The sequence below is a fragment of the Quercus suber genome, unplaced genomic scaffold, assembly GCF_002906115.3.
Source record: "Quercus suber isolate HL8 unplaced genomic scaffold, Cork oak 2.0 scaffold_5, whole genome shotgun sequence".
NCBI lineage: Eukaryota > Viridiplantae > Streptophyta > Magnoliopsida > Fagales > Fagaceae > Quercus > Quercus suber.
The window spans coordinates 173,745-186,436 of NW_027069471.1; the positions used below are offsets into that span (position 1 = coordinate 173,745).

The following is a 12,692-nucleotide window of genomic DNA, read 5'->3' on the forward strand; positions in this document are numbered from 1 at the left end:
TCCGCTTCTAATAATAGTTATTTGTATTATCAAATTAAAACACCAGTCAGTTTTTGGTATAAGTGAAAATCGAATCCTAAATTTTTTACACAACCATCAGAGACTTTACCAATTGAGCTAATTGGAACCCACTTTATTTAATTTTATTTACATGACTTTTGGAGATTTATCTTATGAAAAACCATTATAGATAATTTACCCCACTCTATATATATATATATATCTCAAATATATGCATATGGATCAAAACGATGTTAATTACTATTTCTAGATTCTAGTTCATCTTTCTCACATATAATATGAGAAAAACGAACTAGAATCTAGAAATAGTAGTTTTTTCACTTTATTTGAAAACAAGATAAGAAAGAAAGTTATAATTTATAAATATAATAATACAACTTTTCTCAAATAAACAATGATTGAGTCAGTGAAAACACTCTCCATTAAGAAAAATTATTTTGCAAAATGACTTTACGTTACCGTCCATTCTTTCTTTCACAGTATGTGAAATTTATATACACGTGAATTCTATACGATGTGAGAGAATAACCAATAATTTCATGGAATCGTTTCACGAGATACTGCGTCTTCCATAGTGCGTCAATGGTAGGACCATTGGTAGTACTGCTCATTTGGGTGCTTGACCGGAAGGTCAGCCCTCTTTCAACAGAAATTTTTCTGCATGTGTGTGAATGGTGGGTTTTAACAGAGGTAAAAGGCATTCCATCACAAACTTTTTGACAGTTTTTTAGGTGTGGTATTTTCTCATCTACCAATCATGAATTTTGTGCTTTTCTATCTGTCTTCTAGTTACCACTATTATTGTCCTTCTTCACCACTAAAGCACCAATTAGCAACTTGCTTGAGCTTCATAAACATGTGCAAATGTGCTTCACATGTAAAGTCATAGCACTTAACGAGCAAGTTTTTCAAAAAAATCTGACTCTAACAGGACAAACATGCTTGACTTCCACCAATGCAATACGATGAAAGTCCTGTTTCTTATTAGTACTGAACTGAAATATTCTCTCAGTTTTACTGAACTTTTTGACACAATACACTTCACAATGAAAATCAATCATGTTTAGTACAACTACTGATATGTACAGCCGTACAAGTGATAGTATGATACTATATGGCTCTAAACAAATCTTAAAGCCAGGTGATTAAATAGACTATATTCATTATTAGTTGAAAAATACTGTGTTACAAAAATATCATAGCAAAAGGCAAACTCTCAGCTTATATTCTTTGCGTTTTAATGGTTTTGTTGAAGATTTCATGTATATAATCAATGTTAGTGTGAAAATAAAAAGAAAAGGAAATTGAGAATTCCACTATCTAAAAAATGAGGGTTTAAAACGAATTTAAATTGCTTCTAAGAAAACCTTAATCCAATATATTGAATTTTCTAATATACTTTTGTCATACCCCGAACTTATTGTTAAGTCGAGACATAACAAATGTAAATTAAAATTATATTGGACCTCATAAATTTTGTTGTGTTCTGCTTTGTTACGCTAAATTAAAAGGGATAATTATAGATTACTAACTTGTGGTTTAGCCCGAATTTGATTTACCCACTCTTGATTTTATATATAACACTTTACCCACTTATGCTTCCCTCCGTTATTACTCCGTAACCCACCTCCTTTTCAAACATTACTCTAACACATAATGCATAAAAAACAAAAGCCAAAACAGATCAAAGACTCCTCACTCCCAAAACACACTCCCATCTGAACATGTGCAAATTATAGCAAAAAAATTGGCAAAAATTATATTTAACTTTTCCACGTTTTCTCACCAACCAAACAAGTTAGATCCACAATAAATAAATAAAATAAATGAAAAAAAAAATCAACAATGAAACCAACTTCAGATAATTGTGCATAACTTTCCCACACTTTCTCACTAACCAAACAAGTTAGATCCACAAAAAATAAGTAAAATAAATGAAAAAAAAAAAAATCAACAATGAAACCATCTTCAATATTCACCTAAAGATAATGAGATTAAGCAATCTACACATGCCAAATAGCCAAATAAATTACTCGCTTAACAAAGAGTCAGCTCATCTGAAGATTCCTTCTCCAATCCGTGTTGCAGATCACAAATCTTGTGCCAGAACTCCTCTCAGTTCTGTCCTTGAACCTTGATTTCTCACATAAAGACCCAAATCTCCTTCGATGACAACAAAGAAGGAAAACTCTTATGAAGATACAAATGTGAATGAACTGGAATCATCAACTCAGTTCCATCCTTGAACCTTGATTTCTCACATAAAGACCCAAATCTCCTTCGATGAAAACAAAGAAGGCAAACTCTTATGAAGATACAAATGTGAATGAACTGGAATCATCAATCTCTGTTGCTGATTCATCTAAGGAGAGGACTTTGGTAAGTTCATTCTTGAAGCCAAGGAAAGTATTGCACAAGAGGAAAGGCATATCTCACACGTTGACACGCCGATTGTCATTGGAGTTAGCCGAAGAGAGAGTTATCACCGAGAGAAGCAATGGCCGCGGAGCTCCAAAACAGTGACAAGATCGAGGAGGAGCTCATCCACACAAACCACAACACAGAAATAGACAATATTATTAAAATTTTTATTCTGTTTGATCTGTTTTGGGTTTTGTTTTTGATGAGTTATGTGTTAGAGTAACGTTTGAAAGAGAGGTAGGTTACGGAGTAGTAATGGAGGCAAGCACAAGTGGGTAAAGTGTCAAAAATGAAATCACAAGAAGGTAAGTTAAATTCGGGCTAAACCGCAAGTGTGTAATTTGTAATTATCCCAAATTAAAAATTAGTGTTACTTTCTCATCCAGAACATTAGCTACTATTTCTAACATGTATATATCAACCCTAAAAACCTGTCATCCTTTATAGTATAAGCTTGATATGACCAAGCAAGAGGGTTAAAGTAGTCAGGAATAGAGTTGCCACTAAAGTTTGGTTGTATTTTTTTACTTTTAATAAAATGCTTATGTATTATCAAAATGACTGTATCTCAATCAAAAAAATTCATATTCTTTGAGTTCTCAACGGGAAACCAATGTCTCAAATTTAGGAAAATATCTTTAATTAAGATGGTTTTTCCATAAACATTGAAAGCAAATTTTCAATGAACCAATAATTAAAAGATGCTATGAGCAAACCCCTCCCAAAAAAAAAAAAAAAAAAAAAAAATACTAGTTGTTAAATACATTCTCTATCACTTACCTGGTGGCTGGTTTTCCATAGTAGTTGTTGAAGCAAAATTGAAATAGAAATCAAATTGAAATAGAACTCTTATTCAACTAAAACACTAAGAAAGTAAATATCTGAAACGTACTAAGACACTAAGAGAGTAAGGGGTTGTTTGGTACATACATTTAAATACATGTGTTCTGTTGTTTAAAAATATGTGTGGAAATACGTGTGAGTTAAAAAGGGCCTGTTTAGTATATGTGTTTAAACATATGTTTTCAATTTTTAAACAACATTACACGTATTTTCACACATTTTTTCACTCTCATGTATTTCCAAAAAATACAAACAACATTACCAAACAGGCCCAAAGTGTGTGGAAATATGTATAATCTCTATATTACTAAAAGCTAAAGCGTATCATTTAATATTACCACGCTCAGGTTAAGCCACATCAGCAGCCATGTCATTACCATTTTTTTCTTGAATTTGTCCTACAATTTAAAAACAATTTTTCTAAATTTAAAAATCCTAATAAAAAGAATATAATTCCCAACCCTATCTCTTTCACGGTTACAACTTACAATTTTAGAAATTCCCAATCCTATCTCTTTCACGACTACAATTTCAAACAGCAACTCTTTGTGTTCCACGGTTACAATCTCAAACGGCAACTCCTCAGCTTCCTATCGCCAGATTTTGGCTTTCTAACTCCTTCATCTCTTCCTCTTCTCACACTATATTAAAATTGAAAATATATATCTATCTATATATAGGGTCCGTTTGGATATAACTTATTTTGCTGAAAACTGAAAATACTGTAGTAAAATAATTTTTAAATGTGTAAATAGTACCGTGGGANGGGGGGGGGGGGGGGAGGATATTCAAAATTAGACAGAAAAGTGTAATTTGTCCTAAATTGTAGGCAATACTTGGAAATGTTTCAAAACTGAAGAATGTCTCATCTAATCTGTTTTTTATTTATGCATTTTAAAATTGCTCTTGCTTGGTAGGATTTGAACATGTTAGTTAAGGCCTACCTTAACTAATTAGCAACTTGTCCTACCCCTCAATTATCCCTTGAGCCAATTGAACATGCTCTTTTTAAAGCTTATGAAAAAAAAAACATGCTCTTTAAAAAAGACATCGTCAAAATGATTGTGGGAAAGAACCAAAATGGTTGCAGCATAAACCTTTTACATTGCTCGCCATTAGCTTTGACGTATTGGTCATGGTGTCCTTGCACAAAAATGGAAACATCTTCAATGGTGGGAGCTATCTAAAACGTGTATGCGTCATCTTGCTGAGGTCAAAACCTATTGTGCATGAGAGAAATCTAAGTACTACACTTGTAACTAGAGACAATACGTAGCATATGTAGTATATTGTAAGTTTGTAATAGAAAAAAGAAAAGAGGAAAAAATAAATAAATAAATAAAGTAAGAAGAAGCTTTGCTTAGGTTTGTAAAGATGTGCCTTGAAGAATTCTGAAGTATTAGATGTGCATTATGCTAGCTATAGTATTGCCTATTGCTAAGAAGTTTCTGTCTCCATCGTGGGCCCCGGATCCCCAAAAATATACAGAGAGATTTGCTGCCTACTGCCTAGATTTTTCACTTATTACCAAATGACTAATGTGAGCAAATTTAACCTTTGTTTGATCTAATTTCTCTAGCCAAATCATTTGTTTGAGTGATTGGCTAGCTTTTATAAAAGGATTATAGACCTCTAATTAACTAGTGCTTTGCGCTTTCAACTAAAGCTATTATTGAGGTTGAGCTGCTACACCTCCACACCCACATAATACATATTTGCATTATACATGGTTATCCTATGTTATGTCTATTTTTTGCTAACGTAAGTGTCCAGAACTCTTAGAGCATTTAACTCATATCTAGATGAGTGTAGACCTTTCATTAAAATCATGACTAATATCTTGATTCAGTGTAGCCCTCCAAGCAATTACCTTGAGGGAGACCTAAAAGGATTGGATAGAGGCACGCTCATTTGGTAACACAGTATCAAAACACTCTTTTTCAAGATACAATTTTTTTAAACTTCATTTTTTTTAGGTACAGTATTTTCAAACAACTTCATTCTCAAAAAGTTGAAAAATAAGGTGTATCGAACAAACATTAATCCATGATTTAGGGATCACATGGGACTTGAAAATCACTAGATTAACTACTTGGGATTAATCCTATGTGTATGTAATTTATACATAATGGTGCCTTATAATTAAACAGTATGATTGTAAATCGTGATTGGAAGTGATTACATTTTAATGACTATTCCTACGTCTATTGGATTTGATACAATGTCTTATTGTTTAGCAGTGACATTATGTCTATCTGTAACATTTTTTTAAGGTCTAAATCGATTATATGCACAAAAATTTATTTACATTATGTTTTAATTTAATCAAAATTGAAGTGCATAAAGGGTGTGTTTGGATTGAGCTTATTGTTGCTGAAACTGAAAACTAAAAACTGAAAACTGAAAATACTGTAGCAAAATAATTTTTAAATGTGTAAATAGTACCGGGGACCCATTTTAATATTTTTTATTATATGAACAGTGCATGAACAGTGCGTGAACAGTGCACGCACTGTTCATGCACAGCTTTTTTGTCTCCCAAAAGTAAAAAAATGCGGCAAAAAAAAAAAAAAAAAAAAAAAAAGGAGGAAAACGCGTTTGCTGAAACGCAAACGCGGAATCCAAACCCCCCAAAGTAAGAAATGAATTTTTAGCCCAAAAGGGTTTTCTACAATTGGCTGAGAATTACTCATTAAGTAGGGTTTATTAGTTTGAATCTCTCCCTCCCATTCTCTACCTTACTGTAAAAGAAACTTACTCATCTAGAAAAGATGAGGGGTGGGCGGGGATTGAATCTTGTATGAATAAAATTCTGAGAGGAAATTTTGGAAAGAAAAAAAAATTAGAAGTGTGTTCCATTTGTTCTATACTCCAAAAGGACTAATTAGGTTGGCATTATCAAGTTGCCTCTAATACTATGTCAAGACCCTAGGATGGGCTAGCCACATATTCATATATCCCAACAAGACTAGTCAATTTACAGTTGAGATTCTTCGTAATCACATATATAGTCCAGTTCAACCTAGTAAACATTTGATGTATGACTTAAGACATACCCACAACACACATTTATCTAATCCAAGCACATAATTAGACATATGACAGTTAAAAGAAGCATTTTGCACTACCATTTCTTCCTAAAAAAAACCTTACTATTTTTTTATATTTAAAAAGGGTAAGAATTGAATTTGACTTTAAATATAGGAAATTTTAGAAAAAGCACTAGGAAGCGTGTTACATGATTGAAAACAAGTACGTTGCACTGCCATCTCTTTCTCACAGTAGTTCAGGTAATTATCTTCTCCTGTATATATAAGGCCACTCTCCGTATTGTGAAGTACCCATCACCTTCAACTCTCTCTCTCTCTCTCTCTCTCTCTCTCTCAAAAGCATACCATTTCCACCATTACAGAGAACCATGTTGGCAAGAAGTCGTACTCTTCCATCCAGAATACACCATGGCGCTGTAAGACCAACTTAAGCCTTTTATACCTCTCTCCTAGTTGAAGTACTTATTTTCTACTTACATGTATGTTCATTATTCAGGTAGAAGAGAGGCATGACTTTAGGCACTACTTGCAAGTAGAAGTTCAACCAAAAACTCAGGCTGAGACTGAAGCCATAAACCCTGTGTCCAACTATTCCAAGTGCTTTGATGATGATGGCCGTTTGAAGAGAACAGGTAAATATAACATTATTTAGCTTTAGTTTAGAACTTTAGTATGTCTACTTTCATGCATGAGGATAACATCTTGAGTAATTTATCTTCTTTTTGGATAGTAAACTCACCACTCAAGTAGAAATAGTATGCCTATGTTTTGTAAAACTGACACCTTATAAGTACACTAATTATACCTTTGCTTTTAAATTCACAATCTGTTGAGGCTCATGGGGAATGCCTTTCTTCAATTTTTACAATTTTCTTAAGTTCCAAGCACATCATTTACTCGTAAAAAGTCATGAAAAGCCATTTTCTTTATTACCGTGTACATAGAAATAGTATACAGTCTATTTTTAGCTTATTTCTACAACAACTTAGTTTTGAATATGGATCCTCAATAGACTAACTCAGGTCGGTCACTTGTATTCATTTTTGTAACTCTATTCTATTCATAGTCGTACTCTTTGTTATCTCCTTAATTCACGTCATTTTTTTATTACTTTTTGCTAATGTTATTATTTATTTCTAAATATATAAATTGATCTGTTCTCTGGACCAACTTATGTCTTCATTGTAAGACCATATCATCCAATGAGTACAAAAAACTGATTATGATAATGATATGATTGTGCAGGGACTTTTTGGACTGCAACTGCACATATTATTACTGCAGTTATTGGGTCAGGAGTCCTCTCACTGGCATGGGCCATAGCTCAGCTTGGTTGGGTTGCAGGACCTGCTGTCCTGATCCTATTTGCCCTTGTCAACATCTATACTTCGAACCTCCTAGCACACTGTTATAGGGCCGGTGACCCTGTTACTGGACAGAGAAACTACACCTACATGGATGCAGTCAAGGCTAACTTAGGTGAGTGAGATGGTGTCTATAACTATAACAGTGTTTAGATTACCACATCATTTAAAATTTTAAAATAACGTGGCATTGGATACACTATTAGATTTGTAATATTTAATTTGAACCATGAAATGGATCCATTTCAAATGGAAAGGATCCTTTTTTCAGCTAGGAGAGTATTTGTTTTTGTGAATCAAAACTTGATGTCCATTTGGCTGCGGGGGGAGAAAGGTCATGTTATGTGGGTTGATTCAGTACCTGAATTTGTTTGGCATTGCAATTGGATATACAATTGCAGCATCAGTCAGTATGATGTGAGTTTCCCAAGTATACTAACTCGTGTTTTGCATTCTGTTTTCGAATATATACATATATATTTTTTGGTTGAAGTGTTTTATTACTAGTTTGTAACAAAAGCTTGCGTGTTATATGAGAGAGAGAGAAAAATAAATTTGTACTTGAGATATATCAACATCCTTTGCTCTTATGTTTGTGTTTTATTCAGGGCAATAAAGAGATCAAACTGTTTCATAAGAGTGGTGGGAAAGATCCGTGTCACATGTCAAGCAATGGGTACATGATAACATTTGGAATCATAGAGGTGTTGTTTTCTCAGATTCCTGACTTTGATCAAGTATGGTGGCTCTCTATAGTTGCAGCAATTATGTCATTCACATATTCAAGCGTTGGTCTTGGTCTTGGCTTAGGCAAAGTTGCAGGTATATACATACTGATAATCTGTAGTAAACTATGTAGATATATGCAAGCCACACTTGGGCCAATCATATGTGATTAATTTACTCAACTAGGTGATTACTAGATATGATATCACTCATTGAACATGGTTTGTATTAGCAACTAACAATATTGAAAGCCTAGAAACCCACCCCAAAGTATATATTAAAATTAGCTAGAGACCATGCCTCACGAAACGGAGATCATTGTTTTCAATCTCCCTTTCCTTTTTTTTTTTTTTACCAACTTCACTCATTAAAAAATAAGAAAGAGAGGAAGAAAGAAAGAAAGATTGAAACTGTTCTGCATAGAAGTAGAGAACCAAGTCACCAAGATAGGTATGACTAACTGCTACCTTTGTTATTGGCAGAAAGTGGGAAATTCAAAGGAAGCCTATTGGGTATTAGTATAGGGACATTAACAAAAGCAGGAACAGACAGTCACTGCTACTGAGAAGATGTGGAGGAGTTTGCAAGCTCTTGGAGCTATTGCCTTCGCGTATTCTTTTTCAATCATTCTCATTGAAATTCAGGTACTTCATTTATATATATCTGGCCTGAAAATTTAGATCTTTATATTGTCAATGCATCCATGACGACAATCGTGATCAAATACCGTTCCAACATATCAAATAATTTGTGAAATGCTTGCCTCCATAGGATACAATAAGATCACCTCCTGCAGAGCACAAGACCATGAAGAAGGCTACTTTATTTAGCATCACTGTAACTACAGTTTCTATTTACTGTGTGGATGCATGGGATATGCATCCTTTGGTGACCTTGCCCCTGGAAATCTTTTAACTGGCTTTGGGTTCTACAACCCCTACTGGCTATTAGACATTGCCAATGTAGCAATTGTTGTTCACCTTGTTGGTGCATATCAGGTATATATAACCTCAAGCAGCAATTAGAAATAGATTTTTGTACACCTTTTGGTCTTAGTGAGATTAAGAGTCTTTCTTTGCATCTCAAATTAATATACATATAAACTGCAGGTCTTTTGCCAGCCTTTATTTGCATTTATAGAAAAATGGTGTGCAAAGAAGTGGCCAAAGAGTGACTTTGTAACAGCAGAATATGACATACCAATCCCCTTCTTTGGTATTTACCAGCTTAACTTGTTCCGTCTAGTATGGAGGACAATCTTTGTTATTATGACAACCCTCATATCCATGCTCTTGCCTTTCTTCAATGATGTTGTTGGAATACTTGGAGCCTTTGGATTCTGGCCACTAACAGTTTTCTTCCCAATTGAGATGTACATTTCTCAAAAGAAGATTGCACCCTGGACAAGCAGGTGGGTTGGGCTACAGATAATCAGTGTTACATGTCTCTTCATTTCTATAGCTGCTGCTGTTGGCTCCTTTGCCGGAGTTGTTCTGGATCTCAAGACTTACAAGCCATTCAAAACTAGTTACTAAAGAGAGCCATTAGTTTTTTATATAGTTTTATAGATTACTTTTGGGACTCTAGTAAGGAATAAACCAAAACTAGCTTCCAAAAACCCCACTATACACTTGCTGTATAATTAATGGCAAAAATCTTGTATATGCTGTGTTGCCATGCCAGGCGCTTGGCCACAAAGCTGGGACTCTAATTTGAATCAACCCTTCATATAAGTTTCAAAAGCATGTTTGTTTTTATAACTAAAGTCTTTGTTCCTTTCTCCAATATGGCCTAACCACACATATCTACACGCATGGATCCAAATACTTATTTGTCAATTTGGTAAAAGTTGAAAAAGGCTCAGTTGTACTGAGGAAAAAAATAAGTTTTAAAAAACTGTACATAAGCAATTAGTTAAAAAAGATAGATGAAAGAAAAAAGCTAAACCAAACTCATCATGTAAATAGCTTTTAAATACCCTGATATCTAGGTTAATGCTAATGCAAATGGACTACATGTTTTAGTGAAACTAACCAAATTAGAGAAAACATTTGACAAGCTTTATTTATATACTAAATCATCCATTGATTTTTTTTTTTAATACATATTTCACTAACAGCTACCAAGAACCTTAGTCCATACTAATCAAAAAGATAAAGTGTTTATAGTATCTCTAGATATATCTGGTATTCATACAGAGGAGAAAAACTCAATGGCCCTGCCTTACTTCTTATATTTAGACTTCAGTGCAGCAGAAATTGCTTCAGCAGCAGCTTTAGAGTTGTGGGTTTGAGATGCTTTTTGGGTTAAAAGCCTTTCTGATCTTGAACACAGCCCAAGCAGTACCAATAGCATGTCCTGCAGCATCAAGCCCCTCATTTGTCACCGCGCTGCTTGTTCTCCATACCTGCAATGATGAAAAAAAAGATCTTCAAAATTTTCATTGCTTCCAATTATACTCAAAAGAGATAAAAAAAAAAATTATACTCAAAAGAGAACAAAGAAAACCAGGCACAAACATTATATCTTGGCCAAAACCCGGATTAAAGCCTTTCTGCTCTGGGTTTTGCTCTGTTTAAAATTTCATTGCAGACCAAACAGCAGCTTCAGCCTCATTTGTCATGCTTGATACCTGAACAAAAAAAAAGACCTTCAAAATTTTCATTGCTTTCAATTATACTCAAAAGAGAACAAAGAAAACAGGGCACAAACAGTATATCTTGGCCAAAACCAGGTCCCATACCAAACATGGGAGACAGCTTGTGCTGTTTCCCCAATTTGTACCTGTTTTGCATTGAACTACGGTCCAAAAAAAAAAAGGTCCAAACCAAGTTACAGGAACTTGGAATCTTGGATGGAATTATGGTATATGGGCACAACTCAAGATAAGGTTTTCCACATAGGTTGTTGTCTAGCAACCCAAAATTAGAGGAACAAGACCTCAACCAATGGCAATAAAAAGAATCCACTAAAAGAGAACTGCAACACTACAACATTAAGACAATCAAGATTGTACCGATATTGATTAGAGAAATATTCTTGATGACAATGATGATGCAGTTGTTGCATCAATGTTGTTTTCATATTAAGAATTACCTCTGTGAAACAAGCCTAGTAGTCACAACTGAAGTGGTTGACATAACATTCCTTCCAGCAACTTCAACAGCATCACAGACCCTGCCTGCATACATGCATAAATAACACACACTTGAGTGGCAGAAGCGTGAAACATACCATAGATTGTACAACTGGACAAAGACACTTAAAGAAGGAAACACATGCTTCATATCACAAATTCTTTGGTCGTTCCCATTTTCAAGAGCCTCCTTTTGTCTTCTAAACTTCCAGTCCCAAATTAACCCTCCATAGATATGCTTTTTGTATTTCAGTTCCTTGGTATCTAAGTTATTATAAAAATATTACATCTAAAGGAAGTTTATATTTCACAGTTCTAAGCCGAACAAATTGTCATCAAATTTGGCTTCAAGTCCTAATACTTGACTTTCTAAATAAGTAGCTATCAATAAAACTAAAAGTCTGAAAAAAAATCCAAGAAGCAGCCTATGAATTGAAAATTTGCTCTTCTAAAGTAGCATAGTAAGAGTCAAACAAGCAGCTTCACCTAGTGTCCGCTTGCTTTGGTAGCCATTAAGGCTTTGTTTGGTTGGGGAAAAGAAAAAGTGGAGAGATGAAAACTCTTTGAAAAAAGAAAAGAAAAAGGAAATAGACGTTAAGGAAGGAGGTGAGTCCCTCCCCTCATTTTCTCCCCAATTCGGGGAGAAAATAGAACACCCCAAAATGGTGGCCCAAGGAAGAAATATCAGCCCCACCAAAATCACTACTCCCTCCCCCCTCCCCCAAACCAAACAACCCCACTATTCAAAATCCCCCCTATTTTCTCCTCTCCATTTTCCATCCCCCACAAATCACACCAACAAACACAACTCTTCTTGTGGAGTCCAAAACGTGATGAACAAGTCTCCTCCTTATACGGAAGATTTTTACCAAGTAGACAAGATTTCCGAAGTCCTACTAGCGCAAGGACTCTATTTGGGCTCTTACGAGAATGGGCCAGAATATCCCTCCTTAGGGGCTCAGCAGGCCCATGGATAACTAGCCCATCATAAAAACTGCCCGTCCATGTCCGGCCCAATCATATCGGGTCCGTCCACATAGGGCCCGTGCAAATAATGAACCCGTCTATTTGGGCTTTAAAGGATATTTTTTCCCTTTCATTACTCATCTAGAAAAGATGAGGGGTGGGCGG

At 34.7% G+C, this 12,692-nt stretch overlaps 1 pseudogene; it reads left to right on the plus strand.

The window, feature by feature from the left end:
• The first annotated feature begins 6,614 nt into the window (after positions 1-6,614).
• LOC136066815 (amino acid permease 3-like) lies at positions 6,615-10,121 on the plus strand (annotated as a pseudogene).
• Positions 10,122-12,692: the final 2,571 nt, after the last annotated feature.